Source organism: Narcine bancroftii, chromosome 1 (assembly GCF_036971445.1).
Source record: "Narcine bancroftii isolate sNarBan1 chromosome 1, sNarBan1.hap1, whole genome shotgun sequence".
Lineage (NCBI taxonomy): Eukaryota > Metazoa > Chordata > Chondrichthyes > Torpediniformes > Narcinidae > Narcine > Narcine bancroftii.
Window position 1 is genome coordinate 75,388,101 of NC_091469.1, and position 23,941 is coordinate 75,412,041.

Genomic DNA, 23,941 nt, shown 5'->3' on the forward strand with positions numbered 1-23,941 from the left:
CTTTTATGTGATAATGGAAAATCAATGGCCTTGGACATTATTTGATGATTTATTCTGTCACATTGATTGTATCAAACTGTAGAATACTGAAAGAGTTAATGCCTATTTTACTGTTCAAAATTTGTCTCTGACTTAGATAATCCCAACAATGCACTTAGCTCATTGAGTCAGTATTAGAATTAGCTCTTCACTGCCCTCTTCAGTGAGTTGTCAAAAGAGCATAACCAGTAGTCATTAATAGTTTTGATAACATCCCAAGTTAATTGCAGTCCTGGGATAGAGCACCTTATAGAAAATAAAAGTAAGTAAAAGAAATTGAATATCTTTATTAAATTGACATTTCTGTGAATCTAATTGTAAATCATAATTTCAATAAAAAGCAGATAGCCTATCTGATGAATTCATATTTTAATATAAATTATTAGAATTTGGTTTTCTTTTTATTAAATATTCTACACATACTTATTTGATTGTTACAATATAATCTACAGAATTGGTCGTTGTCATCTAATTGATTTTTCTACTTTGGATCACTTGGTTGCTCTCTGGAACAGAATGTCATTCATTTGGGCCTATGACCAGATTATGGGTGTTTATTTCAGACTGATGATCTGGAGTAGCCTGCACTGATGTATGTGGTGTTGTTAAGAATGAAACTTCAAATCAAGTCACCATCTCACTCTTCTAGCGATTCAAATGAACTTGAATACTGCTACTTAAAGTCAAGCATGGAACATGACATGTTTATCCAAACATTCATTTCTCAAATGTCTTCAGAAATGAATTACTGGCTGCTTATCCTTTTTGCTGTTTATGTGAAAAGTGGCTCCAATGTTTGCTTACAAAACAGCAGTTTTTACTTTTAAATTTATTGTGCAACAACTTAAATATTTCCGAAAGAACACCACATCAAATACAATCCATTAATTTAACAATTAAAGACTAATACAAAGCTACTAAATAATTATGGGTGGAGAAGCCATTCATCTCATTTTAAGACGTTCACCTGGAGATTCTAACCTTGTATATTCATTTGTACTGTATCTTTCATTACCACAATCAAAAGAATGTCTTGAAACTATGACCCAAGTTCTGCTCTCAGTATAATTTAAAACAATGATAATATCATAATCAGAGAAAATATTATAATTTCAATTAAAATGTACTTTTATCCATTTACATTCTCTCAACGATGAAAAGTGTGAGTTATTTTATCTTTAGCACTATTTTCCTTCATGTTATTTTCTTTACATTCATTTATCACTCTTCCACGTCACAATTAAGCTTATATATCCATTTTATTCACATGGAATTGTGATACTTCAAATTTTGAATTAATTTTCAATAGGAACAGAGAAGTCTCAGAGAAGTATTAAACTGAGGTCTTTTAAATTTATGAAGGGTTTTGACAAGAGTAAATAAGAAAGACTATGTCCTTTCACTGGAGAATCAGAACGGAGATGTCATCAATTTAAAGCTGTCACTAAAAGACTCAGGAAGGAGCTAAGGAGAATCCCTTTATGTAGTAAGTTGTTAGAACATGATATACTTTGCTACAGGGAGTAGTTAAGGCAGAAGCCATTCCATCTTTTAAGAGAAGTGTAGACAAGTGTTTGAGGCTGAGGAAAGCACAAGACTCTGTAGGCTCTTCTGTTGTGCAGAAAGCCAACAAAAATACAGCAACTAAACACATATCTGTTCATTGAAGGTGGTCAACACTTAACTCACAGCAGTGGCCAGTTCAACAGTATATCAAAAGTCATACAATTTAATGCATATATTTTCAATATACATTCTAACATTTTGCCTTTTAAAACAAAAGTTTTACAACTATCTGCAGCTGTTAATGGAATTAATTAACCAGTTTTGCAAGCAAGATTTTGCAGTTAACTTATTATTTACAATAAGAACAATGCATGTATAGCTCTTAGGTTTAGCATAAACCTAACATAAATTCACTTTAATAGTTCAACGTAATATAGTTTTCCTTGTCAAATATATGAACTATCTACAATCTTAACATAATTCCAAAGGGTCACTTGTCGTGGGACAAATTGCACATCCTGTACCACAATTAGTATCTAGATGACAACAAGTCAAGTCATGATATAATGCAATAATTTAACTTGTACAATTATGTATGAGCATGGCTGCAGCAAGGAAGAGTTCTGGTGCATCTGCACATTGAACTTGTGTATATGACAATAAACACTCTAAACCTATCATAAGTAGCATAATAAATATAAATGTATATTGTTTCCAACATAGTTACAACTACAATTAAGTCAATAATAATTTTTTTTTATTTGGGATTTTTTTAGACTCCCATAAAGTAAGCCTTTGTGCTTACTTTAGCTACCACTTTGGCTTTCCATCGTCTGAACCTTATCAACAAATTGATAAGTAAAGGGGAGAGAGTTCTTCTTTCTTCTTTGGCTTGGCTTTGAGGACGAAGATTTATGGAGGGGTATGTCCACATCAGCTGCAGGCTCGTTTGTGGCTGACAAGTCTGATGTGGAACAGGCAGACATGGTTGCAGCAGTTGCAAGGGAAAATTGGTTGGTTGGGGTTGGGTGTTGGGTTTTTCCTCCTTTGTCTTTTGTCAGTGAGGTGGGCTCTGCAGTCTTCTTCAAAGGAGGTTGCTGCCCACCGAACTGTGAGGCGTCAAGATGCACGGTTTGAGGCGATATCAGTCCACTGGCGGTGGTCAATGTGGCAAGCACCAAGAGATTTCATTAGGCAGTCCTTGTACCTCTTCTTTGGTGCACCTCTGTCTCGGTGGCCAGTGGAGAGCTCGCCATATAACACAATCTTGAGAAGGCGATGGTCCTCCATTCTGGAGACGTGACCTACCCAGTGGAAGTGTTCTAGGAGCCGTAGGTGATGCCGGTAGAGGACCCATGATTCAGAGCCAAACAGGACCGTGGGTATGACAACGGCTCTGTACACGCTGATCTTTGTGTGTTTCTTCAGGTGGTTGTTTTTCCACACTTTTTTGTGTAGTCTTCCAAAGGCACTATTTGCCTTGGCGAGTCTGTTGTCTATCTCGTTGTCGATCCTTGCATCCGATGAAATGGTGCAGCCGAGATAGGTAAACTGGTTGACCGTTTTGAGTTTTGTGTGCCCGATGGAGATGTGGGGGGCTGGTAATCATGGTGGGGAGCTGGCTGATGGAGGACCTCAGTTTTCTTCAGGCTGACATCCAGGTCAAACATTTTGGCAGTTTCCACAAAACAGGACGTCAAGCGCTGAAGAGCTGGCTCTGAATGGGCAACTAAAGCAGCATCGTCTGCAAAGAGTAGTAAAAGAGAGTAAATTGGAGAGGAAAACAAAAGTAGCCTGTAAAAATTTATTCAAGTATGTTAAAAAAATAAGGCTAAAGAGGCTAATTGTGGATCTCTTATAAACAGAGCCATAAGAATTACAAAGGTGAAAATGGAACTGGTAGAGAAATTAAACAAATACTATCTGACTTTTAACACTGAAAAAGAAATGAAAATACTTCCATAAATGTTAGAGAACTAAGGACCTAATAATGACAAGGAAGTGAAGAAAATTAGTATTAAAGAAAAGAACTGGTAAGACTGAAAAATGATAAATCCAATAGACCCAGTGGTCTACATCCCAGGGAGTTGAAAGTAGTGAATTAAGCAAGTGGGTGCTGATATTTTAGGTTTTGGTGGGAATTGCAATTGTTTTGACCTAGAGAAAGTTCAAAGAAGATTCAGTAGAATTGTTCCTGGGGTAGAAAGTTTGACAAATGAGAAAAAAATCAAGTAGTCCAAAATTAGAAGAAGAAGAGATCAAATTGATAATTGCAATATCTGTCCAGGGACCACAGGGTATATGCAAGAAGCATGTTTATTCTGGCTGAGAAGTCCAGAGTGAGGGTTGGCAGTATCAGAATATAGGGTAGCCTGTTTAGGATTAAGGTAAGGAGAAATGCCTTCACACAGAGCAAAATAAATCTTTGGAATTATCTATCCATTGAAAACAGAGATCATTTATTAAATAATTAAATTTATTAATATTAAATGAATCAAGGGATATGTGGACAGTGCAGGAAAATTGTGAAACCAGATTTCAGATTTATTGTCAGAGTACATACATGACATCACATACAATCCTATGATTCTCCTCCAGGCACGGCAGAATTACCACTAATAGGCAATGTAAAAAATAAACTGTACACACTGTAAACATGTAAACAAATAAAAGAGCTGTAAACAGGTCATGAATGTAAACAAACTAACTAAGCAATACAGAGAGAACAAAAGAAAATCAATAAAATGGATAAGTAAGAGTCCGTAAATGAGTCTCTCATTGAGTTTGTTGTTGAGGAGTCTGATGGTGGCGGGATAGCAGCTGTTTCTGAACTTGGTGGTGCAAGTCTTGTGGCATCTATACCTCTTTCCTGACAGCAAAAACAAGAACAGAGCTTGTGCTGGGTAGAGTGGATCTTTGATGATAGCTGGTGCCCTCCGACAGCAGCATTCCCTGTAGATGTACTCAATAGTGGGGGGAGTTTTGCCTGTGATGTCCTGGACTGTGGACTTTTGGAGGACTTTATGCTCAGGGGTATTGGTGTTTCTATACCAGACCATGATACAGCCGGTCAGCACAATTTCCTTGTTGACCGATGGAATGGGCTCATAGGATAGCTCTTAGTTCTTATCTGATATTCTTATGTTCTTTTCTATCTACCATGATCCCTCTACACCCATGGGTGGTTACCCAAATAAAAATCTAACTCTACCTAAATTCATTGACATTGCCACAGTAGTAGGACAGATATCAAATACTGATGCAATAGAATACAGGAAGGAAATTAATACTGTATGCATTTGTATGGCTGGCCCACCCCTTGCTGATTGTACTTGTGGATCCTCCCCCTTAATTCCCCTAATCAAGGCAGTAACTCTTCCCCCAGAATAAGCTCGTGTCTCAGGTCAGCAGTATGAGACATGCCTTCTGTTTATGGTAATAAAACAGCCTATCAGTCATGTAATTTCTAATCATCCAGTCACAATGAAATTTTTTTGTTATCCCTGATCAGTTTTCAAATTTTCTGTGATCCACAACTTCAGTGGAAATGGGAGCAAATAGCCCATATTTGCTGCTCCACATCAAGTGTTAAATGACAAATTCAAATCATGACAATCAGAAATTAGGATTAAAATAACATGATTTTAAGCAGACGTATTTAATAACTGATGCACTATCAATAACTCCAAAGACTAGAAATTACAAGACTGATAGGCTTTTATTATCATAAAATGTAATTTTATGTCTTATGGGCTGGCTTCAAGGTGTTGGTTGTAACCCTTTCCTGTGATTTGGCCTGGACCATCCACTTCAACATGGTGATGAAGAGAACCCATCAATGACTCTACTTCCTGAGAAAATTTTACCTTTTAATCAACACCTTTAGCCTGACAACAGTATCACCAACTGGGTCTTATGCTGACACAAGAGGCTGCAGATGCTGGAATCTCATTCAAAAAATGAGCTGCTACAACAACTCAGTAGGTCAGGCAGCCTCTTTGGATTTAAGAGATGGTTAACATTTTCAGAACTGAAAGTGTAAAAGGCCAAATAGCCAATGTAGAGAGGGGGCTAGGAGGGGTGAAGCAGGAACTGATCAGCGATAGATGGATCAAGGTAAGGAAGAATCGATGGATGGGGAAGGAAGAGTTGGGTAGGAGAGGTATGAGTGGCGATAGTGTCAACGGCTGGGAGGTGCTAAGTGGAGACAACAAAGGGCTGCAAGATTATGGAATCTTAAAAAAAAGGGAAGATGATGAGTTGAACCAGATAGAGACAGTAATAGCCATACTCCTTAATTTAATGTCCTGTAGAATCATCCAGTCACAATGAAATTTTTTTGTTATCCCTGATCAGTTTTCAAATTTTACCTTCTGTGATCCACAACTTCAGTGGAAATGGGAGCAAATAACCCAAATTTGCTGCTCTACATCAAGTGTTAGTAACAAATTCAAATCATGGCAATCAGAAATTAGGATTAAAAAACATGATTTTAAGCAGACAAATTTAATAACTGATGCATTATCAATAACTCCAAAGACTAGAAATTACATGACTGATAGGCTTTTATTACCATAAACAGAAGGCTCGTCTCATATTGCTGACTCAAGACCTGAGCTTATTCTGAGGGACGAGTTACTGCCTTGATTAGGGGAATTAAGGGGGAGGATCCACAAGTACAATCAGCAAGGGGCGGGCAAGCCATATCATACATACAGTATTAATAGTGGTTCCACCACATTCACCTTCTCTTTTTTTTGAATATTTTATTTAGAAATTTTTAAACCACAACAGTAAATACATTTCTTTCAATAAATGATTTTTTAAAAATTGAACAAAATCCTCCCCCTCCCTCCCCAAACGCCCGAAAAAAAAGGAAGAAAAAAAATGGAGAATGTCAAGATAAACATAGAAACATAGAAGCATAGAAGATAGGAGCAGGAGTAGGTCATTCGACCCTTCGAGCCTGCTCCGCCATTCAACGAGATCATGGCTGATCTTAAAGTTCAGTACCTCGTCCCCGCCTTTTCTCCGTAACCTTTAATACCCTTATACTGAAGAAATAGATCTAATTCCCTCTTAAATATATTTAATGAACCTGCCTCTACTGCCCTCTGTGGCAATGAATTCCACAGATTCACCACCCTCTGGGTAAAGAAATTCCTCCTCATCTCGGTCCTAAATGGTTTGCCTATTATCCTCAAACCATGGCCCCGAGTTCTGGATTTTCCCATCATTGGAAACATCCCATCTGCATCCATTCTGTCCAGTCCTGCCAGAATTTTATATGTCTCTATGACATCCCCTCTCAATCTTCTAAACTCCAGGGAGTACAATCCCAATTTGCGCAATCTTTCCTCATAAGTCATTCCTGCCATTCCAGGTATCAGCCTGGTGAATCGCCTCTGCACTCCCTCCATTGCAAGAACATCCTTCCTTAGATAAGGTGACCAAAACTGCACACAATACTCCAGGTGTGGTCTCACCAAGGCCCTGTACAGCTGCAGTAAGGTATCCTTGTTCCTATACTCAAACCCTCTTGATATGAAGGCCAACATACCATTTGCCGTTTTAACCGCCTGCTGTACCTGCATGCTCGCCTTCAGAGACTGATGTACAAGTACCCCTAGGTCTCTCTGCACTTCCCCATCTCTTAATCTATTTGCCATTCAAATAGTAATCTGCCCTCCGGTTTGTATTACCAAAGTGGATAACCTCACATTTATCCACATTGTAGTGCATTTGCCATGTATCTGCCCAGTCCATCAATTTATCCAAATCACACTGGAGCTTCCTGACCCCCTCGTCCGTGCAGACAACCCCTCCTAGCTTAGTGTCATCTGCAAATTTGGAGATATTACATCCAATCCCCTCATCCAGATCATTAATGTAAATTGTGAACAGCTGGGGTCCCAGTACAGATCCCTGTGGCACCCCACTGGTCACTGCCTGCCACTCAGAAAATGAGCCATTTATCCCAACTCTCTGTCTTCTACCTGCCAGCCAGTTCTCAATCCACATCAGTACTTTGCCCCCAATCCCATGAGCCTTGATTTTGGAAGCCAGTCGTTTATGCGGGACCTTATCGAAGGCCTTTTGGAAGTCCAGGTACACCACATCCACTGGCTCTCCCCCATCTATTTTACCTGTCACCATCTCAAAGAATTCCAATAGATTTGTCAAGCACGATTTACCTTTTGTAAATCCATGTTGACTCCGTCCGATCCCTTCTCTGCTAGTCATATGCTTCGCTATTACATCCTTAATAATGGATTCCATCATTTTTCCCACTACTGATGTAAGGCTCACCGGCCGATAATTCCCCGCTTTTTCTCTACCCACCTTTTTAAATAGTGGGGTAACATTAGCTACCCTCCAATCCATGGGTACTGATCCTGAGTCTATCGAGTTCTGGAAAATAATTCTTAAAGCATCTGCTATCTGAATGGCCACTTCCTTGAGTACCCTAGGATGTAGATTATCAGGCCCTTGGGATTTATCTGCCTTCAATCCCATCAATTTCCCCAAGACCATGTCCTGAGAGATACTGATTTCTTTCAGTTCCTCCCTTGCATTAGTCTCTATGTTTCCCAACATCCTTGGGAGGTTATTTGTATCCTCTCTTGTAAAAACAGAACTAAAGTAAGAATTTAATTGGTCTGCCATTTCCTTATTCCCCATTATATATTCCCCTGATTCCGACTGCAAAGGACCTACTCTAGATTCACCAATCTTTTTCTCTTGACATATTTATAAAAGCTTTTGCAGTCGGTTTTTATATTTGCCACAAGCTTACTTTCGTAATTTATTTTTGCTCTCTTGATTAATCCCTTTGTCCTCCTTTGCTGCATCTTGAACTGCTCCCAGTCTTCGGTTGCGGTACTTTTTTTGGCCAATTGATATGCTCTCTCTTTGGACCCAATGTGTCTTTAATTTCCCTTGTTATCCACGGTTGAGTCACCTTTTTTGGTTTATTTTTATGCCAAACCGGTATAAACGATTTTTGCAATTTCTCCATTAGATCTGTGAATGCTTTCCATTGTCTATCCACAGTCAACTCCCCCATAAACACCACCCAATCAATCTTACTCAACTCCCGTCTCATACCATCATAATTCCCTTTATTTAAATTCAGTACCTTAGTCTCGGTTTTAATTTCATCACTCTCCATGTCGAGTGAGAATTCGATCATATTGTGATCGCTCCTACCCAAAGGGCCTCGCACAACAAGATTGCTGATTAGCCCCTTATCATTGCATAATACCCATAGTTAATAAATTTGTCTGCTTAAAACTATAGATTGTAATTTTTTTAATAATATAATAATGATGTTAGAGGTTACCAAAAGATCATGACTCCAGAGAGTTTTTTTAAACATTCATACCCACATTTTGCAAATATGCGTGCCATGCTTCGCCAAATATCTGATATTTATTTTGAAAATTATAAGTAATCTTCTCTAGTGGAATACCCTATGAAGTTTAGCATGTCATCTCTCCATCCCTAAATCTGATTTCCAAGTAATAGCAATGCACTTTCTAGAAACTGCTAAAACAATTTGTACAAATTCAATTTGATACATAGTTATTTTCAATTTCAGTCTTACATTCTCCTAGTATTACCTAAAGAAAACATTGTTATTAGTTCAAAACAAATTTCAACTTCCAACCAGAAATGTTTAACTTTAGGACACTTCCAAGTAGAATGCAGAAATGATCCAACCTCTTGACCACATCTAAAGCATGTAGAGTCCAATTTTTAAACAAAATTGAGGAGTTAAATATAGCTGATGCAAAAATTGTATTGAACCAACCTATATCTAACAATAATTTATGTCACATTGTGGTTATTTGTGCTGTGTGGCAAATTAAAGAAAAAAACAGAAGCTGTAAGTGATTTGAACCAACCAACTGATTTTACTGGAACTCTCTGAGAGCTTATCAGCACCACTTCCATGATCATTTTTGGCCTTTCCCATTGAGACCATTTTGATGTCAGCCCAGGGCGAGTCTGCACCTCCATGACCTGGTTTGCTTGTGGATCAGTGCAGCTCACTACAATATTATCTCCACATAACTGCATACAATCTTTCTCATATATTTGTCTATTTAAATTTGTTTCCCATCTTAATCTTGACTTATGCACTCCAATTTTGAGGGCTTTCTTTTGAAATAAATTATACATTATAGACATGACTATTACGAATCAATAATTCCAATTCACTCTGACTAGATAATGTCAGACTCAGACATATTTTATCAGTCAAAAAAGCCTTAACTTGATAATAAAAGAAAAAAAGTATTATTTGGCACATTAAATTTATTCTTCATTCGTTCAAAACTAATAAATCTCCCAGCTTTAAAACAATCCTCTATTCTGCCAACACCCATTAGCATCCAAGTCCTCAAAAATTGATTATCCATAGAAAATGGAATGTCTATTTTGACATAAAGACATTTTTATGAAATTAAAACATTTGCACCTATTTCATAATCGATTGTATTCCATAATTTAATCAAATATTTCAAAACAGGTGTTTATCTGCTTTCCACAAACAATTTTGAATTCCATTTGTAAATAAAATCCTGAATATTAATTTCTCCTATTTTACTAAGTTCTATATTAACCCAAGTAGGAATTTTATTTACACCAAACAGTACATTAATAAATCTTAATTGAGCTGCCTTGTAATTATTCTTAAAATGGGGAGGTTGTAAACTTTCTAATTCAAATTTCCAAGTCAATTTGTCCAAAGAAACCCTCACCATTTTCCTTTTTCATAAAAACGTTCTAACACTCATATTCAAATCCTTAAAATTTTTTTTTGAGGAACTGAGATGGAGATCGACTAAAAAAAAACTAGGAAAAATATTCATCTTAACCTTCTAACGTTATAGGTAAGTTATTCCACCTATTCAAATCTTCCTTAATTTTATTACATTGTGGTAAATAGTTCAATTTATATAAATTATTTAAATCATTATTGACCCTAAATATTTAATTCCATCATCTGGCCACCTTAATTAAGTGGACTTTCTACATCAAGTATAATCATTTCACTTTTGTCCCAATTAATCATATCTGGATACTTTACCATATACTTCCAATCTTGTATTTAATTGATGCAACAAATTTGTAGGGTCTGTCAAACAAACCAAAATATCATCAGCAAACAGATTTATTTTATATTCTTCTTGATTAACCTTTATACCCTTAATTTTAAATTCTTGTCTTATTAACTCCACTAAAGGCTCTATTGCCAAAATAAACAAAGCTGGTGATAAAGGTCATCCTGTCTACTCAATCTAGTTAATTTAAAAGAAGTAGAAATTTGTCTATTAGTTATAACTTTTGAAGACAGATTTTTATATAAAACTTTAACCCAATTTATAAATGTTGGTCCAAAACCAAACTTTTCCATACCTTAAACAAAAAATTCCATTCTAACCTATTAAAAGCCTTCTCTGCATCTAAATCTACTGCCAAAGTTAAGTCATCCCTTTTCTGAGTAAATTAATTAAATGAATCAATCTAGCAGCATTGCCAGCAGATTGTCACTTTTTTAACAAACCCTGTTTGATCTAAACAAATTAAATTTAGTAAACAATAGTGTATTCACTAAAATCTTAACAATAATTTTATAATCTGCATTTAATAATGATATTGGTCTATAAGATGCAGGCTTTAACAGATTGTTATCTTTCCTTGGTATTACTGTAATAATTTAATTTGAAAAAGATTCCAGCAGAGAATGGGATTCCTCCACTTGCTTCCATAAAAGGGGATATTAAAATGTTCTTAAGTTTCTTTAAAATTTTAGCTAGAAAACCATCCTCCTCTGGTGACTTACCACTCTGCAATGAATTGAACACTTCTCTGACTTCTTTTGCCTAAAAGGAGAATCTAAATCTCTTTGATCCCAATAATTCAAACTAGATAATCTTATATGAGATTTTAAAAATTCTCAACTTTAGTCTCCTAAAAAGAAGACTGAGAACTGTTTAAATTGAAATAATTTTTTTAAGTGAATCATTAATTACTTAAGGTTTATAGGTAACCTTAGAATTCTTTTAAAGTTTGTTCTGTTTCAACTGCCAAGCAAGAACATTATGAGCCCTTTCTCCTAATTCATAATAACTTTTTTTAGTTCTCTTTATTTTTTTTTTGTTTTATAATTCTGAATCTTACTATACAGACTTTTTTTATATTAAATTCTACCTTTTCTCATCAGAAGCCTTTCTTTGTAAATACCTTTCCAAACCTTCTATTTCCTTTTCCATTGGTCAACATCTTTCATATAATCTCTCTTAATTTTTGCTTTATAACTTATTATTTGACCTCGTAAATATGCCTTCAAAGCATTCCAAAGAATAAATTTATTGTCACTGAGTTAGAATTTATTTCCAAAGAATCCTGAATCTGTTCTTATAAAATCACAAAAATCCACCCTCTTCAGCAATGTAGAAGTAAATCTTCACCTATAAACCAATTTTTCTTTCTCAGGGACAAAACATGTTATCAGAAGTGGTGAGTGATCAGATATAATCCTAGCTTTTGACTCTATATGCATAATTATTCCTTGCAATTGCACTAATATTAAAAGTAAATCTATTCTCAAATAAGGATCATGCCTCCACCAAATATCTATCAAATTCAGATCTTTCATCAAATTCAAAATTATCTTTGCCACTTTTGCTCTCGCAACTGATCTTACTGACTTATCCAACACTGGATCAAGACAACAATTAAAATCCCCCACTAGCAAAACCTTCTCTTGAACTTCAGCTAAATGCATAAAAGTATCATGAAAAAACCTTCATCATCTATAAAGGCTGCATAAACACTCAAATGTGTCCACATTTCAGAATAAATTTGATAATAAATCAAAACAAATCTCCACGCAGGATCTGTAACTACCTTTTGAATTTTAACAGGTAAAGTCTTATTTTTTTAATTAAAAAATCATTTATTCAAAAATTTTCAAATGACATAAAAACAATGCATAAAAACAAAAACAAAATAAACAAATCACTAAAAAAAAACAACAATCCACCCTCCCTCCCTGCCCCCAACTCAGCCAGCCCCACAAGGGGAGCTAAAAAACATATATCAAATAGTTACAAACTTAAAAGTAAACAATGCAGTATTTTAAGATATTTCTAAACCCATACATTCCAAATAAGGAGACCACATTTGAACAAAGTAAGAATAATTATCATGCAAATTGTATGTTATTTTTTCCATATAAATACAAGATGAACTATATTAATTTCTACAACACATTTCCATGCCACTGCTATTGCTAAATGAACAAAAGCTATCTGAAACTTATCCACCCCAAACCAGTCAACGAAACGGTATAACCCAACAAAAAATTTTTTTAGGTCTTACGGTAATTTAATCTTAAATAATTTTTTTAAATACACTATTTTTTTCCCAAAATGGCTGAACTTTATCACAAGACCAAACTGCATGAAAAAATGTTCCAATATGCAATCCACATCTAAAACACAAATCCAAATTACTAAATCCATATTTCTTCAATTTCTTAGGAGTCAAATACAATTGGTGAAAAAAAATTATAATTAACTAAACTATAACTTACATTAGTCAAGTTTCAGATATAAATCGCTCATCATCCACATTAGGTGCATAAACATTCAACAACGACCAGGGTTCAGTAAAAATCTTACAACTCACCATTAAAACGGTATTTTCTTGTGGACCAAAATCGCCACTCCTCCTGCCTTAGAATTAAAAGAAGAAGCAACTATGTACACTACCCATTCTGTCTTCAATTTCAAATGTTCTTTTTCAGTTAGATGTGTTTCTTCCAAAAATGCAACATCCTTTTAATATAAGCCAACACACGTTTATGCTTAATCGGATTATTCAATCCCTGTACATTAAAAGTTGCAAAGTTCAAATTAGACATTTCTTTACTAAAAAAAATACACAATTCACACTATAGCAAAATATAGCTCCCCTTGCTTAAAAAATCCCTTCAAATAAAATACAAAAAGAAAACCCTTTATATATTAAAATAAAAAGACAAAAAAACATTAATATCTCCAAAACTACTCCAATGTAGTAACTCCCCAAATATCTGGGTGTGGTAAAACCCACTAGTGGCAGATGACTATCAAAAGCTTCAGAGCCATCCACCCTCCCCAGTCAAACTACTCAGCAATTATTTATCTCAATCATATTCAACCCAACGATTCCAGTCCCAAAGATTGTTCCAGGACTTCAATATCAAGCAGACTCTGTGTCAATTCACCCTTCGTTTTCATTCTTTCCAATCCCATTCCCATTCCTCTTATCAGATGCCCTCCTCTTAGGAGACAATAACGGTGATTGACCAGCTCCTCGCACATCTGGCCAAGAGTTACCAAAAATTAACGTACCATGATCATTCTCAAAAAATTTAGATTGAAAATTCCCATAAAAAACTTTCAATACAGCAGGGTATATAAAAGCAAATTGATAACCCTTTCTCCACAACACCTCTTTTGCTGAATTAAATTCTCTACGTCTTAATAATTTCCTGACTCAAATCAGCATAAAAGAACACTCTATTGCCCTGAACCAAACCCTGAGTTTGATTCCGTCGAGCCTTTTGAACAGCAATCCGTAGAATCATCTCTCTATCGTAATATCTCACACACCAAATTAAAACTGCTCGTGGTGGCTGACCCAGAAAAGGTTTCTTCCTCAACGTCCTATGTGCTCTGTCCAATTCCAAACCATTTGGAAAAAATTCATTTCCCAATACATCAGGAATCCACTTTTTAAAAAACTTCACCGGGTCTGTACCCTCAATATCCTCCAGAAGTCCTACTATTTTTACATTATTCTGTCGACCTTGATTTTCTAAAGAATCCATCTTCTTCAGCAATTCTCTCTTCTGTAACTCCCATTCTACAAAAGATATCTCCTGTGGGGGTGTGAGCAGTGGAAGAAACACAGCCACCACTTTGAGGGTCGTTAACGACTGATTTTATTCAAATTCAGCCCGCCCCTATAAGGGCAGCATGAGCTCAGTCACCCGGTGCATTGTGACATCATAATCGCTGCCCAGGGTGGGTGCTGGAAGGGATGCTGGAGTCAGAGAGAAACTTCTGATGATGCCGTTTCCCCATGGCTACCCCGCCACGTGGTGATACAAGTGGGGCAGTTCGCAATGAGGATGTGCGCCACCACACAACCCCACCCCCCAGAACCGGCTACGCATCCTGTCGCTTTGGCAGCCGTCTGCACTGACTGTGATAAGTCCACCATAAAAAGATCCTCTCTCCCCCCAACGTCCAGGGTGAAGGTTCTGCCAGACTGGTGCATGACTTTGTATGGCCCCTCGTACAGACGCTGTAAAAGTGTACCTTGTGATCCCCTCCACACTAAAATGAACTGAGCCGAGTTGAGCTCTTTGAGGAGATGAAATGGCCGGGTGGCATGGCGTGCCCGGAGTGGGGGAGATAGGGAGGCCAGTCATCTGCCAGTAGGTTTTTGTCAGTGGCTGTGGTGTCAGGGTCTGGGCCGAAAATCTCACCCAGCAGGAAAAGCAGTGCGCCATTGACTATCTCCGCTGCTGAAGCCTGCAGGTCCTCCTTGGTTACCGTCCTAATCCCGAGGAGGACCCAGGGTAGCTCGTCCACCCAGTCTGGTCTAGAGAGCCTGGCCATAAGCGATGCCTTCAGGTGCCTGTGGAACCTTTCCACCAACCCGTTGGAATGCGGGTGGTATGCTGTGGTGTGGTGGAGCTTGACCCCCAGGAGCTTTGCCACCTGCGTCCACAGGGCAGATGTGAACTGCGCCCCTCTGTCACTAATGATATGCGCTGGGACTCCGAAACGGGGTATCTATTGGCTGACCAGAGTCCTGGTGCATGTCTCCGCAGAGGCCTCCTTAATCGGGATGGCCTCCTGCCACCTTGTGGCCCGATCTACCACCGTGAGGAGGTAACGAGCCTCCATGGACACTGGCAGGGGCCTGACGACAACAACGTGGATGTGTTGGAATCTGTGAACCACTGGGTTGAAGTTCTGGATGGGGGCTCGCGTGGGTCGATGGACCTTGGAGGTCTGGCACTTGGTACAGTTACTGGCCAGTTCCTCCACCTCCTTCTTCATCTTGTGCCACACAAACCACTCCACGACCATCCGCAAGGTTATCTTTACCACTGGGTGAGCGCCCTGTGATGCGCTGTTAGACAGAATCAGACAAATACAAGGTAAAGACTGAACAACAGGCATTTTGTTACCTGCCCGTTGACTCGCACATCCATCATTGAGTGCCCGAGATCATGGGGAATGTTTCTGGTCAGCGTGGTGATGGCCAGGACCATCTCGGAGTCGGAGTCGTCTCTCTCTGGAGAGATGGGGAGCGTCGATAGGGCGGCCTAGTCATCCCCTGTATTGATCATGTCGTTCTCAACATCATCGGGGGCCCTCTGTGTCCGCGGCATGTCTGTTGAAACGTTGCAGAGCAATGTGTCCGGGCTGCTGGGCACCTGGACATCCATGAGTTTGAGGCCAGAGATGGCGGTCCGCAAGGCCTGCGTCTCCATATCATTCCTCTGTGCCTGAGCCAGTTGCTCATAATCCAGGCCAGGCACGAGAGTGTTGACGGCTGGACAGGAGAGCGCATCCATCACTACATTGTCCTTGCCGGCCCTGTGTCAGATGTCAGTTGTGAACTCAGACACGTACGAGAGGTGGTGCCACTGTCGGGCAGACCACGGATCCTTGGCCATCGCCTGTGCTTGAGTGAGGGGCTTGTGATCCACGAAGGCTGTGAACAGCCTGCCCTCAAGGAAGTAACGGAAATGGCGGATGGCCAAATACAGCACCGGGAGCTCCCAGTCGAAGGCACTGTATTTGAGCTCTGGCAGGCACAGATGCTAGTTGAAAAAGGCCAGTGGGCGCCATTGTACATCGAGCCACTTTTCCAGAAACCTCCCCAATGACGTAGCTGAGCCATCCACGGAGAGTGCTGTGTGCGCCTCCAGCTGTCGGTGCACCAGCAGCGTGGCGCAGGCTAGAGCCTTCTTTATCGCGATGAAAGCCCTGTCCATCTCCTCTGACCATGATAAAGTCTTCTTTTTGGTGACCATGAGTGTGGACAATAGGCATATGGAGCACATGGCTCCGGGGATGAAACGATGGCAAAAGTTCACCATCCCCGCGAACTCTTGGAGGCATTTCAGGGTGGAGGGTTTGGGGAATCGTTGAACAGCCGCTATAAATCCAACAAGGTCAGGTCAGATAAAACAATGAGCTCTCTGAACCCTTCTCCATTAACAATGGCGTGAAGCAAGGCTGCGTTCTCGCACCAACCCTCTTTTCAATCTTCTTCAGCATGATGCTGAAACAAACCATGAAAGACCTCAACAATTAAGATGCTGTTTACATCCGGTACCGCACGGATGGCAGTCTCTTCAATCTGAGGCGCCTGCAAGCTCACACCAAGACACAAGAGAAACTTGTCCGTGAACTACTCTTTGCAGACGATGCCGCTTTAGTTGCCCATTCAGAGCCAGCTCTTCAGCGCTTGATGTCATGTTTTGCGGAAACTGCCAAAATGTTTGGCCTGGAAGTCAGCCTGAAGAAAACTGAGGTCCTCCATCAGCCAGCTCCCCACCATGACTACCAGCCTCCCCACATCTCCATCAGGCACACAAAACTCAAAACGGTCAACCAGTTTACCTATCTCGGCTGCACCATTTCATCGGATGCAAGGATCGACAACGAGATAGACAACAGACTCGCCAAGGCAAATAGCGCCTTTGGAAGACTACACAAAAGAGTCTGGAAAAACAACCAACTGAAAAACCCCACAATGATTAGCGTATACAGAGTCATTGTCATACCCACACTCCTGTTTGGCTCTGAATCATGGGTCCTCTACCGGCATCACTTACACTCCTAGAACGCTTCCACCAGCGTTGTCTCCGCTCCATCCTCAACATTCATTGGAGCGACTTCATCTCCAACATCAAAATGCTCGAGATGGCAGAGGCCGACAGCATCGAATCCATGCTGCTGAAGATCCAACTGCGCTGGGTAGGTCACGTCTCCAGAATAGAGGACCATCGCCTTCCCAAGATCGTGTTTTATGGCGAGCTCTCCACTGGCCACCGTGACAGAGGTGCACCAAAGAAGAAGTACAAGGACTGCCTAAAGAAATCTCTTGGTGCCTGCCACATTGACCACCACCAGTGGGCTGATATCGCCTCAAACCGTGCATCTTGGTGCCTCACAGTTTGGCGAGCAGCAACCTCCTTTGAAGAAGACCACAGAGCCCACCTCACTGACAAAAGACAAAGGAGGAAAAACCCAACACCCAACCCCAACCAACCAATTTTCCCTTGCAACCACTGCAACCGTGTCTGCCTGTCCCGCATCGGACTTGTCAGCCACAAACGAGCCTGCGGCTGACGTGGTCATTACCCCTCCATAAATCTTCGTCCGTGAAGCCAAGCCAAAGAAAGAACCTTCTCTGGCACCGGCGCGGCCTCAGCTACCGAAATGGTGTGCCCCAGGAACTGGAGGGACTCCTTGTCGAACTAGCATTTGGCTGCGTTGACTGTGATGCCAAAATCCATCAGCCGGGCAAAGAGTGTGTGGCGGTGGGTTTTGTGTTCATCACGGTTGCGACTGGCAATGAGAAAAAGTCCAGGTCTTTTCCAACCATGTCCGTGAGGTTCTTGAATGTTTGGGCCGCATTCTTTAGACTGAAGGGCATATGCAGGAACTCAGAGGCCAAAAGGGGTGATAATGGCCATCTTACCCATGTCGTCTGGATTCACTGGGATCTGATGTTATCTCCGCATGAGATCCACTTTGGAGAAGACCCGTGCGCCATAGAGGTTGGCGGAAAAATCCTGTATGTGGGAGACTGGGTACCTGTTGGGGGTGGTTGCGGCCTCCAACCCCCGGGCAATTTCGGGACCATATGGAGCGGCGATGCCCAGGTGCTGTCTGAGTGCCAGTTGATTCTCAGTTCCTCGTGCCTGGATAACTCCTTTTTTTGCCTGCTGGAGCTTCTTGGGCAGCAGCTGTCTGTGTCTAACATGTAGCAAGAGGCCCTGTGTGGTGATGTGGTGGAAGACCCCAGGATTGAATCGTGGCTCTAAGATGGCAGCGAATTCATGGAGGATCTCCTTGAACTTGTCCCTGGCAGTGGCTACAGTGGCACTTTTGGGCCTGCGGGCTTCTGGTGTGTCCAGTAAGATGGAGTGGAATGTTTGGGCGATGACCAGCCTTTTACCTTTCATGCCAACCAGTAGGCCATGAGCTCTGAGGAAGTCGACCCCTAACAGCGCGGTGCCCACGGAGGCTAGGATAAATCTCCAGTGGAACTTTTCCTTCCTGATCTGGATCTATGCCCTATAGGTGCAGTAAGTCCTGATGGCGGAGCCATTGGCCGCCCACAGTGTTGGACCTCGAGATCGGGTGCGAGTCTCTAATGGTGTGGGGAGAAGGATGCTCAGCTCAGCCCCTGTGTCCACACGAATCGGTGACTGGTGGATCTGTCCATCACATGAAGGAGGCTGATTGCGTGGTCAGCCGTCGCAGCCATCAACGGTGGCTGGCCTGGTTGTTTCCCTGAAACCAGCAGCGCTGGTGTTAAAAAGACAAGGTCGACTGGCCCTCCTCTGGCTTGGTCTTGGGAGTGGCTTGTGGTGGGCTGGTTCCTAGTCATGCCACCTGGTGGAGGGCTGCCATGTTCTCACTCTTCATGCGCCAGAGGGCATCCGCATGGGATTCTGCTGTCCTCGGGTTCAAGAAGTCTTCATCTGTGAGGAGCAGCTGGATGTCCTCTTGCATCTGTTCCAGGAATATCTGGCGGAAGAGAAAACAAGGCTTGTGGTCTTCTGCCAGGGCCAACACTTCATCCATCAGCGCCGACGGACTACTGTCCCCAAGCCCATCTCACTGAAGGAGCCTGGAAGCCCGTTGGTGGGGAGTTAGCCCAAAGGTTCCAAGCAGCAGGTCTTTAAGGGCGGTGTACTTTCCCATAGCCAGGGAGTGGTGGATGATGTCATCCACCCTCGCTGCCGTATCTTGGTCCAGAGCTCTCACAGCATGACAGAACATCGCGGCGTCTGAAGAGATGTTGCTGAGTTGAAATTGTGCTTCCGCCTGCCCGAACCACATTCTCGGTTGGTGGGTCCAAAAGGGAGAAGCTTGATGGAGACAGTGTTGACCTCTGCTGAATCCATGGTCTTTTGAGTTCAGAAAAATGTCTGGGCTTATCGGGGTCACCACTGTGGCGGTGTGAGCAGTGTAAGAAACACAGCCACCACGCTGAGGGTTGTTAACCACTGTTTTCATTCAAATTCAGCACGCCCTTATAAAAATGAAAAAATATACTAAAGTGGTTGATAAAGTTAAAGTTCAAGTTCAGAAAATTGAAGAAAATATGCAAGATTATCGTGATGAAGTGGAACAATGCAAAGATGCGGTTAATAAAATGGAAGAATCTGTTATGGCATGGGATGTGCAGAGGAAAGAGCTTTTGCAAAATTCATAGCTGTAGAAATAATATGTAGATTGTTGGGTTGGTTTAAGATTTTGAACGCTCTAATCCTGTACAATTTTTTTCAAAAAGGGTTTCCAGAAGACCTGGGTCCTGAGAATTTTCTGAATGGAATTGAATTGGAGAGAGCACATAGGACCAATAGAAAGAAACTATTACCGGGTGCATTTCACCTAGTGCATTGTTACATCATAATTGCTTCCCAGGGTGCGTGCTGGAAGGGATTCTGGAGTCAGAGAGAAATCTCTGACGACACCATTTCCCCATGGCTGCCCCACCACATGGTGATACAAGTGGGGCCGGTTCGACATGAGGATGTGCGCCGCCATACTTCCACTTTTTCCATTTTTTCTCTGTTTCATTCCACTTGATCTTTACAATCATGAAAAGCCTCTTCAATTTTTTTGAAATTATCTTGTACAGTATTCACTGCTTTCAAACATCTATTAACATCAGTTTTAACAACAGTCATATCATTCTTTACAGATGACACTTGCTCACAAATATTATTCATTTTGGATTCATATCCATAAATCCTTGATTCATTTGTGTAGACATCTGTAATGACATGTTATCCATCTGATAAGCAACCCCCTCCAAAATAGTAAAGATAACATCAAATCCAAGCTCTCCTGTTCCTCCTCGAGGCCTACCTTCTTTAGCTACAGTCCCCAAGGCATATTCTTAATGTCTTGTTTCCAACAAAAAGGGCTTCCCTCCTCTTCTTCACCTGCACTTGTAGGTCGGACAGTGCGACTGCTGGTCTGAACCCCCGTCAGCACCAGGCCAACTTCGTCAGCCCACTGCCGTCTGGGTCCCCCTCCAGCCCACACCTTCTCCAGTAATTCATGAACCCGCGTCACACCGCACATGCCCAGCAGCACTACCCACTGCGCAACCGTGTCTTCCAATGTACCCCTGCACGTCTCCAGGCTGCCGAGTGCCACAGCGGGATCGTGCATCAACCGCCTCTTTGCTGACTCACCCGTGCCCCCGACTTCATGGGCACGCATACCAGAGTCAGCTGAGTAAGAAACAATGCCGGTGCCATCTTGCGACTGCAAGGTAGGCACCGGTGTCATACTTATCCAACCAGGAGCATGCTGGGCCTTGGGAACTAAGTTAGTCGACTCCGTGGCTTCAACCTGGTGAGTAGGCCTCAGTTCTTCAACACTTTTATAAGGTAATTTCTTCTGTAATTGAGCTTTTGATTTCTTCATATTGGCAGTCATCTTCATTTTTCAATCTCCAAGCACCTTTAAAAACTATTTTTTAAAGCTTTCCAAACTTTGTAATTCGGGTATTAATTAGTTCAACTGGGGAGAGGTGGGATTGCATGTCTTCTTCCTACGCCATCTCACCACAGGTAAAGTCTTCTTGATCACCATCACAACTCCTTTTGCTTTAATGTTAAATGTTGAGACTACCACTTGGCCTACCCAATCTCTTTTTAATTTCTATGTTCCTTCTGTATTAACTGAGCCTTTTGCCAAAAAAATATCAACTTTCACTTTTTAAATATAAGCTAACACCATATTTTTCTTAATCTATCAATGCGCCCATTTATATTAAAACTTACAAAGTTTAATACCCTGCTAGCAGCCATTAAAAAAAAAATTCAGTACTGTCCTTGCTGTTCCTCTTGGACCCCCAGCACCTTGTCTCTCAATAGCCCCTGACATTTCCATTAAAAAAAATAGGAAAAATAAAGAAAGAAAAAGCTGTCTGCTACAAAGAGACTAGTACTACCTCCCTCTATTATATGAGAAATGGCTCTTGCCAGAAAGTGACACGTGGTTACTGAAGGAGAAAGAAGAGACTTCTGTGCCCACCCCCCACCCCCAACCCCGGTAAGAACATTCAATATAAAAGCAGTTCATTTGTAGGCATAGGCCACCCCTTCAAGCTCTCTACTGACTTGATCATCAAGCTCTTCAGCTTCTTATTGCATCAATACTTTTCCTGCAGCCTGTTTGTCACCTCAGGTTGATCCAATGAAACTTGTTGAATGCCCAAGTTCTGCACATCTGTTTGTTGATCTTGTTTAAATCTTGGAAGAGAATTAGTAAACTCCAAAACTTCCATCTCATTCGCAAAGAATCGTGCCTGATTTTCCCCTCAAAACACTTTAAGAATAGCTGGTTGTCGAAAAGAAAACATACCCTTTTTTCCACAAATTTGGAAGGGTTAAACTCCTTTCTTTTTTTCACTCCCATCATACTTAAATCCATATAGAAAAATACTATAATTTTAGCCACTGTTAATGGACCCTGATATTTTTGGGCATTCTGGACACCCACTCGCAGTATTGTCTTTTTATCCCGGTAAAGGTTTCTTTCTATTGGTCCTATGTGCTCTCTCCAATTCAATTCCATTCAGAAAATTCTCAGGATCCAGGGCTTCTGGGAACCCTTTTTGAAAAAAAATTGTACAGGATTAGAGCGTTCAAAATCTTCAACCAACCCAAGAATCTTCATATTATTTCTACAGCTATGAATTTTGCAAAAGCTCTTTCCTCTGCACATCCCATGCCATAACAGATTCTTCCATTTTATTAACTGCATCTTTGCATTGTTCCACTTCATCACGATAATCTTGCACATTTTCTTCAATTTTCTGAACTTGAACTTTAACTTTATCATCCACTTTAGTATATTTTTTCATTTCCTCCTTAATACTTCTCATTTTCCCTCTAACATACTCAAATTGTGTATTAACATCACATCTTACAGATACAACTTGTATATCAATCTTCTTACTCATTAATTGCTATTGATTCATTACAGAAGTTTGCTCTCATCTGCCCATGCCTTGACCTTTAGCCTCAGGAATCTTAACCTGCTTGGCTTCAATACCTTGTACCAGTTGGGCTTCTTCATCTTCTACTTCTTCTTCCTCCTCTCTATCTTGGGCTTCTTCTTGTTCTTATAAATCACTCCCATGAACTTCAGACTCTGCCTCCGATTCTACAAGAGGCTGAGCCTGCAGGGCAACACTGCCGACAGCAGCTTTGATCGATTCAGCCCGTAGGGAAACAGCTTCTTCAGTTCTGCGAAAGTGCCAACCTTCACACATGCAATGATTGTTCTTGATGAAGCTGCAGATCGATTGTTCTCTTCTGGACTCTGGTGCCATCTTCTCCGGCTCTCTGGAGGGATGATGCCAGTGTCACTTGTATGTGGGCCACTGCAGCTCGAGTCAATCAAGGAAGAGGAGGAACTTGAGCCCAAGGCTCCATCACTGAGGTAGGCCCAAATTCTTCCAATTGTCTGACCTCCTTATCAATGATTTTTTTGGTTGTCAGTGCTTTCCCTTCTTTGAAGCTATATTGAAAACTTAGCAGATAAGTTCCTAAAGCTTATTAATCCTTTAAAATGTCAAAAAAATTAAAATCAGTTCTTAATTAATTCTCCAGGGAGAGGCATACTTTCACATCTCCCCTCACACAATTAGGCCACGCCCCCTCACCCCCTCACCCCCTCTTTTTAAAAGAAGTCCAGCGGGGTGAAGTGGGTTCCATGTCCATCACAAATTCTGTCTATCCAGTTGTCTTGTCCACTGTTGTGACCATCATAGCACCAGCTGTGGCTCAGCTGCTGATGCCTGGACAGTCAGCTTGTTGTAAGTGGGTGGGATGTCTGGTGACTGAACTGAGGCAGTTGGGGCAGGGCTGGAGTAGGGTGACATGGCATGTGGTGGATTAACAATGGGGGCGGGTGGATATACTGGTTGGTCAGCCAGAGTCCTGGGGTTTCCTGCGAGCTCCAGGTCCCAGATGGAAATAGTGTCCTCGCACATGTCCGGGAATGCCACATAGGCATATCAGGGGTTGGCATGGAGGAGGTGGATCCTTTCA

General features: G+C 41.0%; 2 long non-coding RNA genes across 3 annotated transcripts in view; one reads left to right on the forward strand and one right to left on the reverse strand.

The window, feature by feature from the left end:
- Window positions 1-23,941, forward strand: part of LOC138759905 (uncharacterized) — a 138,431-nt gene that overhangs the window by 109,416 nt on the left and 5,074 nt on the right. The window lies entirely within an intron of this gene.
- LOC138759926 (uncharacterized) lies at window positions 438-14,522 on the reverse strand. Of its 2 annotated transcripts, XR_011355237.1 has the most exons (4): window positions 14,396-14,522; window positions 13,246-13,444; window positions 10,640-10,687; window positions 438-3,289 (listed from the first exon to the last, which is right to left on the reverse strand). It is a non-coding gene; the product is annotated as an uncharacterized lncRNA (long non-coding RNA). The 2 variants fall into 2 exon arrangements; XR_011355242.1 differs by lacking the exon at window positions 10,640-10,687.